The following is a 13,419-nucleotide window of genomic DNA, read 5'->3' on the forward strand; positions in this document are numbered from 1 at the left end:
TTCAGTGAATAACCTTCTTATACACTTTAAACTACCTTCCACCACACCGATTGTGACTGTGATCCACTCCATTGAAACCGCACTCACCAAAAAGGTTTGCCTTGCACTCTCATGCTTGGCATAAATGCTGTTTTAAAGCCCACCAGGGTTAATCACCAGGGTTAATCACTCCTGCAAACGGATACAGGGTAGAAGATTATTCACTGAATTCTATGTGAAATACATCACTTTGCATGAACTTTATTATTAGTATTATTTTTTATTTCATTTTCCTCATTTCACTTTTTATTTTCACTTTTATTTTATTTTCTTGTTGTTAATACACTAGGATTTAATATTGTGGACACTTAGCATGTTTAGTGACGTGCAGTTCATTGTTATGAGCTATTGATATAAAAGATTGGGTGTCACAGGATTGATGTGAACACAGCGCCACTATTTTTTCATTTAAAATACCTTTTTCATTTTAGTTTTACTTAAGTTGGCAGCTCTAGGGCAGCTCAAGTTTAGTTGCGCGGAACTTGTTGACCGTTTTTTAAATAAAACATAGTTTGTTAGGTAACATTTCAACTTTTCTTTAACCATATTGTGTCCCATATAGAGAAACTCTTCCAAGTGGGTGCAGTGTGTTTTTACCCATGTGCAGCTAACTGCTGCTCAAGTGGATTGGGGGGTAAGTTCAAGCCTAAGGGCTGTTCCAAGTCCCCTCGTAGGGACACATAGTAACCCCAGTTCACTAATAGAGATTATTTATGTGATTTGGCGTTCCTTTGTGTTACTGTTTTCCAATCAGGAGTGGGCGCTTGTCTATTGGTTGTATCATTGTTGTCATCACTGGGATCCGGAAGAATTTTCCAATCTTTGAGCAAGGAAATACCTTTTTCCAGAGAGTCCACAACGTATGTTTGATCATGTTTAGTGATGGTGATTTTGGTAGGATAGCCCCATCTGTAGGGTATGTTATGGTTCCTGAGAATTTTTATGATTGTGTTTAGATTTCTTCTCTTTTGGAGAGTATGCTGTGATAGATCAGCAAAAAATTGCAGGTATTGGGATGGGATTTGTTCCTGTTTTAAGATCACTTGCATGAATTGCTGTTTTACATGAAAAAAGTGTAGGCGCAGAATCACATCCCTGGGGACTTTATCCGGGAGATAGGATGGTTTTGGTAAGCGGTGTATCAATTGTGACTTCCATGACAGAAAGGTCAGGTAAGAGGGATGTAAATAAATCGATCGCATAAGATCGCAGGTCTGATTGTACTGATTCAGGGATCCCCCGTATTTTTAGATTGTTCCTTCTAGACCTATCTTCAATATCCGCTAATTTGTTTTCAATCCATGCTGATTCCTCTTCTTGTTCCTCATTAGCGTCCACCAGTTCATTTATGGTGGAGGCATACTTCCCCATATTGCTTTCAATGTGGTCCACCCTGGTCTCCACTGCTCTTAATTCCCTGCTGAATCTGTGCATACAGTTCATCATGTCTGTTTGCAGTGTGCTTCTCAGCGATACTAGCATGTCTTTGAGATCAGTGTCCATCACAGGCTGGTTCATAGGTGGAAATGAGGTGATTGAGGCGGGCAGTTCACTGGTGTCATCCCCTGAGTCTGTTACAGGACTCATTGCTGGGCTGCATCCAGCACCATCCATACTTAATTTGGCTTTGTCCAGGCTACCAGATGGTGAGGAGAAAGGGAGGGATTACTGGCTGCTATGGGACTCATTATGCTGAGGCGAAGTGGCCAGTGTGTGTAATTTTGGCTGATGTTTGTGGGCCGGGGTGAATGAGGATTCGGCGCCATTTTGCCTACCTCCATGCCACGGCTGTGTAAAATAGTCTGTCAGCCGTTAGGGTTTGGATGACCCTTTTTGCTTGTTGGTCATGGTCTCCAGAGGTGCCCGGATGTGGTCGCCAGCTGGGATGGTCGAAAACTGAGTCTTTTTTGACATTTTAAGCCACTGTGTCCACAAGGATACCGGAGCTCCGGAGTTGTGCTGCCATCCGGCTCCGCTGCAGGCCTATTGTTCATCCTGAACCCGCACTTTATTCATGATCATCAATATGTAACAGGTTTAATTCACTGCACGGGAATCCCCAGCCCTGTAAGCAATGAAGTGGGAGCCAAGTGATTTTGTTGTCCATTTCTTCCTTTCAGCGGGTCATTGGGCATCATGACTGACATGGAACCTGTACCCCAAACCCAGTACCCCCCATGGAGCACATACCCCATAGCCATTCACATGGGGGGACAGTATCTGGGTGCTCCCTTATTGTCAAAGGGGGCTTCCAGATTCTGATAAGCCCCCACCTGCAAACCCCCATGACCACTTGGACAGTGGTGAGGAAGAGACTCCCATTAACATGGGGACAAGGTGTTTTGCCAGGGGGGGGTTCTGCAATAAAAAAAATTTTAAAAAGTTTAAATTGACAACAAATTACAAATTTAAAACGGGTCGTTTTTAAAAATTTTAAAAAGTTTAAATTGACAACAAATTACAAATTTAAAACGGGTCATTTTTCTCCTTCATTGATGTACGCTGATGAGGCGGCAGTGATGGGCACTGATGGGTGGCAGTGATGGGCAGCACTGCCAGGTGGCACTGATTGGCACTACAGGTGGGCATTGATAGGTGGCACTTGTTGGCATTGATAGGTGGCACTTGTGGGCACTGTTAGGTGGCACTGTGGGCACTGTTAGGTGGCACTGTGGGCACTGTTAGGTGGCACTGTGGGCAGTGTTAGGTGGCACTTTTAGGTGGTACTGATGAGGCAGATGTGCCTCTTCCACTTGGGGACCGATGTCCCTGGCATCCGAGCCGGTGATCGGCTTTTTTTTCTACTCGCGCTGTCAGCGTGAGTAAAAACAAAAAACGATTACCAATCTTTTGTTTACATCATGTGATCAGCTGTCATTGGCTGACAGCTGATCACATGGTAAGGGGCCGGGACCGGCCCCTTACACGGATCGGTGATCAGCCGAGTCTCAGTGACTCGGTGATCACAGTGCGCCCGGCGCGCACCCTGCAGGGCGCACGCAGGGAGCGTGCACAGGGGAGGCCGTCATATGACGGCCTCCCGGGAATGCAGGTCTGTGCTGTGGCTGTCATTCGGCCATAGCGCGGATAGCAAGTAGTTAATAATGCTTAAAGTGAAACAATAAAAGTGAAATATTCCTTTAAATTTCGTACCTGGGGGGTGTCTATTGTATGCCTGTAAAGTAGCGCATCTTTCCCATGTTTATAACAGTCCGAGAGCAAAATGACATTTCTAAAGGAAAAAAAAGTCATTTAAAAGTGCTAGCGCAGTGCCGGCTGTTAATGAATTGTCGGTCCCGACAATACACCTAAAAGTCATTGAAAAATAAAAAAATAAAAATGCGTGGGGGTCCCCCAAAATTCCATTACCAGGCCCTTCAGGTCTGGTGTGGATATTAAGGGGAGCTCCGTGCCAAAATTTAAAAAAAATGGCAAGGGGTTCCCCCCAAAAATCCATACCAGACCCTTATCTGAGCATGCAACCTGGCAGGCCGCAGAGAACGCCCCCCCTGAACCATACCAGGTCACATGCCCTCAACATGGGGAGGATGTCCCCATGTTGATGGGGACAAGGGCCTCATCCCCACAACCCTTGCCTGGTGGTTGTGGGGGTCTGTGGGCGGGGGGCTTATCGAAATCTGGATGCCCCCTTTAACAAAGGGGACACCCAGGTCCTGCCCCCCCATGTGAATTGGTAAGGGGTACATTGTACCCCTACCATTTCACAAAAAGAAAGTGTCAAAATGTTTTCCAGGTATGTAATCCAATAAATCCATGCTCCATCCATCCGCAGACCCCTACAACCACTGGGCAAGGGTGGTGGGGGTGAGTCCCTTGTCCCCATCAACATGGGGACATCCTTCCCATGTTGGGGGCATGTGGCCTGGTATGGTTCACTGCCATTTTTTAAAACTTTTTTTTGCATTGATATATGTCCCCTGGGGCAGGAATTGGGTCCCCAAACACTTTTTATGACAATAACTTGCATATTAACCTTTAAAATTATCACTTTTGATTTTTCATGTTCGTATCCCATAGACTTTAACAGTGTTCACGTGTTCGAACAAATTTTTTGCCTGTTCGCATGTTCTGGATGTGAAACGAACGGGGGGGGGTGTTTGGCCCCTCCCTAGTGGTAGCTGAGCAGAGGACAGCTAGCACCTGAACTATTCTACACCACAGGGACCCGTGGCCCCTGCCCGCAAAAGGCAGTTCATTGAGGCCTGGCTGGAGTAGTGTCAGGCTTACCCACGTGGTGCTAACTAGTCCGGAGGAGTGATAGTCTGCAACAAGGCAAGTGCTGGTGAAGGAACAGTCTGCAGCAAGTGAAGTGCTGGAGGAGGAACAGTGTGCAGCAAGTGAAGTGCTGGAAAGAAGATTTAGGTGTATGTACAGGGAAGTGTATATAGTAGTCCCAATTGATGATCTACAATCACAATTGATTGTTCTACAACCTGCAATTGATAATCGACAATGCACAATTGTTTGTTCTGAAATCCTGGACATCCCATAATTCCCTAATACCCATCCAAGTTTAATCCCCTTAATAAAACAAAATAAAACAAGCTATGGACTGGTCTGTGTTACTGAGTGACTGTAAGATGGATGGTGAGCTGGGCAGGGTGACGGGTGAACCACAACTTTCAGCAACCCCTATGGGGGCATGGCTGCATTTGGGTGCGTCATCCGGGATCACCTGTCACAGTTAACCTGCCAGCCTTTGCCCCTAGCAACCAGGATCGATCAGGGGAACTGTTTTGTTTTACCAGCAGTGAGGAATTAAATTGGTGAAAGGTCTTATGTGCCCTGCCTACTACTAGTGCTAATCCCGCCATCAGGAACTGTTGCCATGTGTCGTTACCCATGGCAACCATGGCGGGCGATCGCGCCCATGGATTACAAATATGTCCAGCGACCTGCTGTTGCTGGACAGTCTGAACTGTTACTCCAAATTGCTGCTTGAACAGTAAAGTTGTGCCTGGAGTGTCTGCTGTTGCCCGGGGTGATCGGGTAAGCCTGTGGGTGCCTGTGGGATGGATTGTGCTAAATGAGCACTCTTCAGCAAGGCATTGGTCACAAATTGTTATTGTTGTTATCGGCAACCACCGGAGAGGTCAGGGCAAGTTTGCGTTAGTTGCTTGGGCACAGTCGATGCCAAGTGACATGTCTTAACAGGTTCTGCTAGCCACAGCATGCCTGCAACCTTCAGCTCTGTCATTAAGGGGTTACAGCAGCGTGCTCAGGGAGGGGCCTGCCTTTCAGTTCTTTAGATGCCAGCGTGTCTGGAAGCGAGGGGTGTCATCACACCCTAGAGGAGACCCAGCATTCCCTGCAAGCAGCAGAAATGCATTCATTAGCAAAAGAAGAAAACAAACTAGAAATACTAACTGGAATATACATAAATATATGCACACGGGGTAGAGCACATCTCACATAAGAATATTTTATTCACATACAAAGGCATGTTTACCGATATTAGCGCGCTTTTTCATTCGCATGTTCGCCTAGACTTAATTGGTTTATTGGGTGTAACTAAATGCAGAGCGACCATTACTTCCCAATTTTCTTAGTAAATGAACCCCTATATTAGTAGTCCCTATGAAAGCCCTTGTTATCTTGTTGGTCAGTTATGTCTTTTATGATCTGTTATGTTTGTTATGCCCACAAAACATTGGTGATCATTGTATTTTTCCTATTGTATTATGCGGTCAGTATAAATGCCTATTTTATTTTTTTTATTTTTTTTTAAAAAGGTTTTTATTTGCCAAATGTACATACAGAGGAAAAAATAATGCAAACAGGCTACAGTCATAGTTGCATATGTCAGTAGTTTATTGCCATTTAAGAGTCTACTTTTACCACAGCTGAAGGCAATATTTGCATCAGTACAAATAGCTCTTTTTTTCAGCAGTTGCTGTCTATAACTGTGACGTAAACTATCATCATCTTATATCGTATTAACAGTAAAAGATAAAGAACAGAAACCTGGAGGTAAATACCTCCGAAACCAATTGTGCTGTGTGCCGTCATCTCCCCAAAACCACAGAACCATGCTCTCCCATTTTCTGCTCACTTTATATATAACTCTACCGTTGTATAGAAAAATTCTTATTTAGATATCATTTGGTACAGTTTCCCCGGAGTTTATCCACCTTCCCTGCACTTTATTGAATTTTTTTGCACATCCCCTGGTTTCATAAGTCATTTTATACAATGTGATGTTGGCATTAACTATTCCTTTGCAAGCAGATAGTGTAAGATGGTCCCTTTTAATCCAGTTGAGGACAATCAGCTTTCTAACATAATAAAATAGTAGTCTTATGAGCGTTCGCATATTATTACTCATGACTTCATCTTCTATAATACCTAATAGACCCAACAGTGGGCTACATATGTTCCAACGTATCTGCAAGAAACTGGGTTACCTGCGACCATAAGGGCCGTATCCTATTGCAGTCCCACACCATGTGTATAAAGGTACCTTCTGCTGCTAAACACTTATGACATGTTGGGTTGTCTTTTCTTCCCATCTTATATAATCTGTGTGGGGTATAATATATTTGATGCAGGCATCTCAGTTGTATCAGTTTGTCCCTGGCAGAAATAACCGTGGGCATATATGAGGTCAGAACTTCCTCCCATTGTGCCTCTGTAAGTTCTGGGACAATAGCGGTCCACCTGTCCCTAATTTTCTTTTCCCTCTGGTGTTTTTTATCCATAAGTGCAGTATAGTATGTGGATTTTCGCTTAGTATAATCAGGTGTGGCAAGGAGTGTATCTAGTTTAGTGTTTTCAAGAACTACCGGCCCTGTTCCGAACTGAACGTGAGCTACATGTCTCAGCCTGGTGAATTGAAATGTCCAGGAATCAGGGACAACCAGCTCACTCCTCAGCTGCGCAAATGACTTTAATTCACCCTTGTCATACAATTGGTGCAAGTATGTAAGTCCAAATTTGGCCCATCTATGTCTGTCCTCTAGGTGGAAAAATTACTTCAAACATGGGTTAAACCATAATGGGGCATTGGGTGACAAATGTAGAGGGCCGTCGGTTATGTGTTTTATACAAATCCCCAGCACTCATTTAGCTGTTCTGAGTATGGTCATACCACCTGTCGTAGGGACTTCCCCTCTGAATAAAAAATTCAGCAGTGTCTCATATGAGGTCGCAACAGCTGCCTCAACCACAATTGTGGCATTGCTCAGCTGTGGGAACATACACCAATGAATCTGCACCAGCTGGGATGCCAGGTAATAGAGATGTAGGTCAGGTATTGCTAGACCCCCCCTTCCCACCGGTAATTGCAGGATGGCCAGTGATGCTCTAGCTGCCTTGTCACCCCATAAAAAGGAGGTCAACAGGGAATCAATGTATCTGAAAGTTTTCTTTGTAATGTATATCGGGGCATTAGAGAGTACATATAGAAATTTGGGTAGGAAAATCATTTTAAACAAATTAGCTCTGCCTAGTAACGTGAGCGGAAGGTCTTTTCTATTTCTGTACCCCATCTCTGAAGGTTCTAATTACAGGCCATAGGTTCACTTCTGTAAATGAATCCACTGGTAGTTGGATATTGATTCCTAAGTATTTAAATTGAGATGTCACCGCTAGGGGGCATTGATCAGGAGGTACTAAGTTTGGCTGTGGGTCCAGACGAAACACAGTCGACTTAGACCAGTTGATTCTAAAGCTGGAGAAATCTCAGAATTCTTGGATTATGGAGAATGCAGCAGTTAGTGACAGTTCCGTATCTCCCAAATATAGGAGCATATCGTCCACATATAAGAACACTCATTCCTCCAGACCCCCAAACACCAGCCCTTTGATTCCATCCTGAGTTCTAATTTTAGCTCCAAGTGTCTCTTTAGCTAGAGCGAACAGGAGAGGAGACGGGGACAACTCTACCTCGTCCCCCTGATGATCCTAAAAGTATTTGATATAAGCCCATTTACTCTAATACTTGCTTGGGGATCTTTGTAAAGTAGTTTAACCCAGGTTACAAATTTGAGTCCGAAGCCTAGCTTAACAAGTAGAGAAAAGAGTCATTCAACTGAGTCAAATGCTTTTTTAGTATCTAGTGATGCTATCACTCTTTTGCCTGTATTAGTATGTGGAATTTATAAGTTTATATAGAGTCTCTTGGGGTTCATTTGGGTACAGTGGCCTGGTCTGGCCTGAATCTCGTCTGATCTGAATTAATCAATTTAAGGATTACCGATTGCAACCTGTTGGCCAAAATTTTGGCCAATATCTTGACATCGGAGTTGATCAAAGATATCGGTTTATATGATTCACATTCTTGTGGATCCTTCTCTGGCTTTGGTACTACCACAATCAGAGCTTCACACTTGGATTCTGGAAGTAAACCCTCCTTCTCTGCTGCTATAAAAACTTTTTATAGATGTGGCACCAGGTTCTCCCTATGTAGTTGATACCATTCAGCTGGAAAGCCGTCTAATCCAGGCGACTTTCCCGGCTTAAAGGAGGAAATGGCACCACATATTTCCTCTTGTGTGATGGGGTGTTCCAAAGCAGCACTTTCTTCCAAGTCCAGAGAAGGGAGATTCAGGTTTTCCAAATAGGACAACTCCTGATCTGTACATCTGGACTGGGACTAATAGAGGTTTTCACAGTACTCCAAAAACGTATTTAGATTTCCCTGAGGAGTCTCTCACCACATCTCCCTGTGGATGCCTAAGTTGTAGTACAGAGGTCAGGGCATATATGGGCTTTGCTAGAAAGGCTAGTAAGCGACTGCATTTGTCACCAAATTCAAAGAGGGATCTGGTTTGATGTTGTTTTTTGTATTGCGTTCAGGTAGAAGTAGCCTATACTGTCTCATCAGGGGTCCTGCCAAGATTGATAAGTACTAGGGGATAAGTCTTGTATATACTTCTGTTCAGCAATGGTGGCATTTAGTTCTACAAGTTTCATGTCAGAGTTCAAGGCCTTGGAGAAATCCCTCATCTCTTTAGCGAACACTCCTCTCATAGTGGCTTTAAAGACCTCCCACTGATTGTGTATTGTGGTTTCGGCACCATTCTCTCTCCAACGATGACTAATAGCCGATTTGTATTTCAGGGTCAGGTATTCCTCCTGCAGCCATTGTGTATTCATGCGCCATCGTCTTCTCCCAGTAGGGATACTTTAAATCTATTATGACCTCCATCGGAGAGTGGTCTGATAAGGCTCTTGGAAGATATCTGACCTCAGATATAATCGGAAGACCATCTATGGAGGATATCAGTAGGTCTATTCTGGTTAGTGTCCTATGAGTCTCAGAGTGACAGGAGTACTCTCTGACTCCAGGATTGTTTTGACACCACACGTCAGTAAGAGCATAGCTTTCCAGCCATGAGGAGAGAGTGTGGCGCGAGTCAGAAGCACATCCATGTCTGTCCAGAGCCCCACCTGACACCACGTTAAAATCGCCCATCAACAATAGTGGGCCTTGTGCGATCAGCACAGCTTCTTTTGGAATATCTTCTAATATTTGGAAAGAAAATGGTGGTGGAATATACACACAAACCAGTGTTAAGCATACATTGAACATTTGACATACCAGTATAGCATATCTACCATTAGGGTCTGATTGACTTGAATCTGACTTGAATAATATGTGCTGCTGCCTTTTTTGTAACCAGAATTGCAACCACTCGTGAATATGAGGAATATTCGGCGTGGATAACTCTCATAATATTCTCTTTTTTTTAATGCCATAAATTTAGACCCTTATAGGTGCCTCTCCTGCAGCAGGATAATATGGGGTTTGTACCTCTTTATAAATTCAAGTATGAGGGATCTCTTTACCTTCGAGCTCATACCACGTACATTCCAGGACAGTACATTTATCTTACCTGCATTTAGATAGGAAGGATACCAGTAAAGGTTTCCTGGGAGAGCAGTGGCCAACCAGTCTTTGGTCAGCTCATCTGTCCTGTGGGGATCAAAACAGAGACAACAGCACACAGCACTAACCAATAAAACACAACATCCCTTCCCTTCCCTCCTGCACACAACCCCAACGTGTTGTGCGCCCGTATCCCATAGCTGCAACAGTAAACGACCTTGTGGGGTCATAGGTCTTGTCTTTAGTACCACACTAGTTGTAGCTCACTAGTGTGTAGAGTCTCCTAAAGGAGTACAGTAAGATCCGGTACTATAACCAGTTCTTCCTTAAGGTATCCCCAAGAGAAAAAAAGAACTCTGGGGGATACAGTAAGAGGATGTAGTTCAACTATGCGGCCTGGACAGCTGCAGAAACTTCAGGAATAAGAAAAATTTAAAAAGATGAAAAAATGTAAGTCAGTCTACAGACGTATAATTCGTTTATCCGGGAACTCAGAAAGAAAAGTCTCAACATAGATGTTCATTAGAATTGAAGGAGTCATTTTTCTAGTCAGCTTACCAGTGGGAGTGGGACTTCACGCAAAATGAACATAGTGTCAGAAAGCAAATAAAGAGCTACACCTCTATATAGCCATAGAGTGCATGAGTGGTCTGTCTCATCGATAGAGGGCCATAAGAAACATCCATGTGCAGGGGGATTTTTGCGCCCCCTAGCATCAAACCAGCGTAATGCTTCCAGGGGGGTGTTGAAGAAGAAAACTTTGCCCCTATCCACCACTCTCAATTTTGCAGGATACAGCATGCTATATGCCAGTTGTAAATCTCGCATCCTTTTCTTCACATGAACAAAACTGGCCCTTTGTCTCTGCATAGCCGCTGAGAAGTCAGGGTAGATTGAAATGCGGTTACCATTGCACTGTAGGTCACCCAGGGAGCGCGCCACACGAAGGATGTTTTCACGGTCTCTGAAGTGCAGTATGTGTGCTATAATGGGCCGTGGGTGTGCACCAGGTGGAGGGGGTTTAGATGGTATTCTATGGGCACGTTCTGTGGCAAATAAACGTGAAAATGTGGTATCTGCCATATTGTCCTGAAGCCAAAGTTCCAAGAAGTCCTCTAAGGCTGTGAGGCTGAGGCTGTTTACTCTCTGCTTTCTCAGGGAACCCCACAAAGCGTACATTGTTTCTTCTTTGGCAGTCCTCCATGTCCCCTAATTTATCAGTGTGGGCAATGATTTCTCTTTCCATAGTTTGTGCTCTGCTTTCCAATGGGCGGACTACATCCTCCAGGTCACTTATTCTATTTTCAGCTTCTGTGGCCCTCTCCCTGATATTCTGCATGTCTTGCTTAATAAAAGACATTTCTGACCGCATGCCGTCTATATGTGCTAGGGTGGTTTGGCATGTAAATTTGGCCTCCATTATTTGCTTCAGGGAAGGCTCCCCTTCTCCCTTTGCCAGCGCCAGATCCCCTGGATCTGTGTGGGGCAGCCTGTCTAAGGAACAGCCCCTTCTCAGCCCTCTAGACCTGCGAGACAGTGGGCTTACCTTACTGGATGTAGTGGGGGATTGAGTCTCTCTGCTCTGTTGTATATTGCCTGGGCTCCGGCCCGCCTCCTCGTGGTGGCTGCCATCTTGGGATTCCCATGCAAAACATGACAAACGATCCATGGCCGAATCCATGGGTGCCGGCCTGAATTTAACCATCTCCCCCCATTCTGCTCACTCCAGGGTGTATCAGGGTGTAGATTTGGTGCAGGATCTGTGTCTCTGACACTCAGGATGATCGTAGGAGAGTTCGTCCCGGCCGGAGCTCTCACTCAGTGCTGCTTACATGTCCGCTGCTAGCTCCGCCCCAATGCCTATTTTATTTGAACTCATTGTCAGCATCCCTGTCACATTGGTGATCAGTGTAGAACCCCCTGCTATATTAGTACAGTACAGTGTGAATGCACCAATTAAATTGGTGGCCAGTGTAAATGCCATAATACATTGCTGTTGAGTACAGAATCCCTTGTTAAATGGGTGGTCAGTGTAGAAAATACCACCAACATTTGTGGTCAGTGTGTATATCCCCATTACCTTTGTGGTTGGTGGGAGAATTGCCCCCTACATTGGCGCACAGTGCAAGAATGGCCTCCCTTGAAAGGCAGGAGAAGCTCAATAGCGACCCCTGCCTATGGGAACAGGGACTGACACAAAAAGCAGTTAAATTAAAAATTAATTTAATTGGTTACTTGCCTATTAACAAAAAACTTTATTTAAAACTTCTGGAAGCTTCTGAGAAGGCCAGGTGATTGGGGAACCTATGAGAAGAAAGAAGAAATTTAACAGTCGTCAGAATAATGGCGGCAGGGAGGGGCGAGATTGGTACAAACCTCACTGTCTCCTGCTGCTGGATCGGGAAAGGTAGAGCAAATGGTCGGAATTAATCTGGTAACATACAATGTGAGGGGCCTCAGCTCCCCCATAAAATGTGCTAACATAATGGGCGAGCTGAGATCTATTAAAGCTGAGGTGGTCTTTCTGCAGGAGACACATCTACTCCTGGGAAGAAATCGGAAGATAATGTCTAGGGACTACCCGTTTTGAATCTATAGTGACTCCCCGATAAGGGGTGCAAAAGGGGTAGCGATAGGTTTTGCTAGGGGAATCCGCCACCAGATTGAAGAGAGAATATCCGACCCCGAAGGTCGATTTTTGTTCCTGAGGGGCAAACTAAATGGTGAGGAATACACCTTAGTTAATATTTACTGCCCAAATATCAATCCAGGGAAATATCTAATTGGAGTTCTATCGAAAATAGAGAATTTCAGGAGAGGGAAGGTTATAGTGGCAGGAGATATGAATCTATGTCTAGAGCCGGGTAGAGATAGTGCGTCGCGTGCACGGGGGACTGGAGGAGTGTGGATGAATAAGCTCAAGAAAAAATTACAAGGTTGCCAGCTAGTTGATGTCTGGAGGATGCAACATCAGGAAACCAAAGACTACAACTACTACTCCCCCGTGCACGCGACGTACTCAAGACTTGACTATTTTTTCTTGGATCATAGGAACTTAGAAGAGGTAAAAGATATAAACATAGGACCTATAACATTCTCAGACCACGCCCCGGTGATACTGCGAATAAAACAAAATGGTCAAACACCCCATCAAAATAATTGGAGATTAAATGAGGACCTCCTTCACGACAGGGAAATTGATAAATTAATTAAAGAAGAATTAGAATTCTATTTTAGAGTAAACACCTCAACGGAAACAGCGGAATCAATAGTTTGGGAGGCCCATAAGGCCTATATAAGGGGGATAATAATAAAGGCGGGAGTAGAGAAAGAAAGAAAAAAGATTAAAAAGTTCCGTGACCTACAGGAGGAAGTTAAAAAATTAGAAAGGATGCATAAAGAAACAGGGGAGGGAGGGATTCTGGGAAAACTATATGGAGCTAGAGAGGCGTTGAGACAGCAGATAGAGGCAGAAAATCGCAGAAAGTACAACTTAGTTAAAAAAGAGAGATACATCACTGGGAATAGAC

This window comes from Aquarana catesbeiana, linkage group LG09 (assembly GCF_042186555.1).
Source record: "Aquarana catesbeiana isolate 2022-GZ linkage group LG09, ASM4218655v1, whole genome shotgun sequence".
In the NCBI taxonomy this organism is placed as follows: Eukaryota; Metazoa; Chordata; class Amphibia; order Anura; family Ranidae; genus Aquarana; species Aquarana catesbeiana.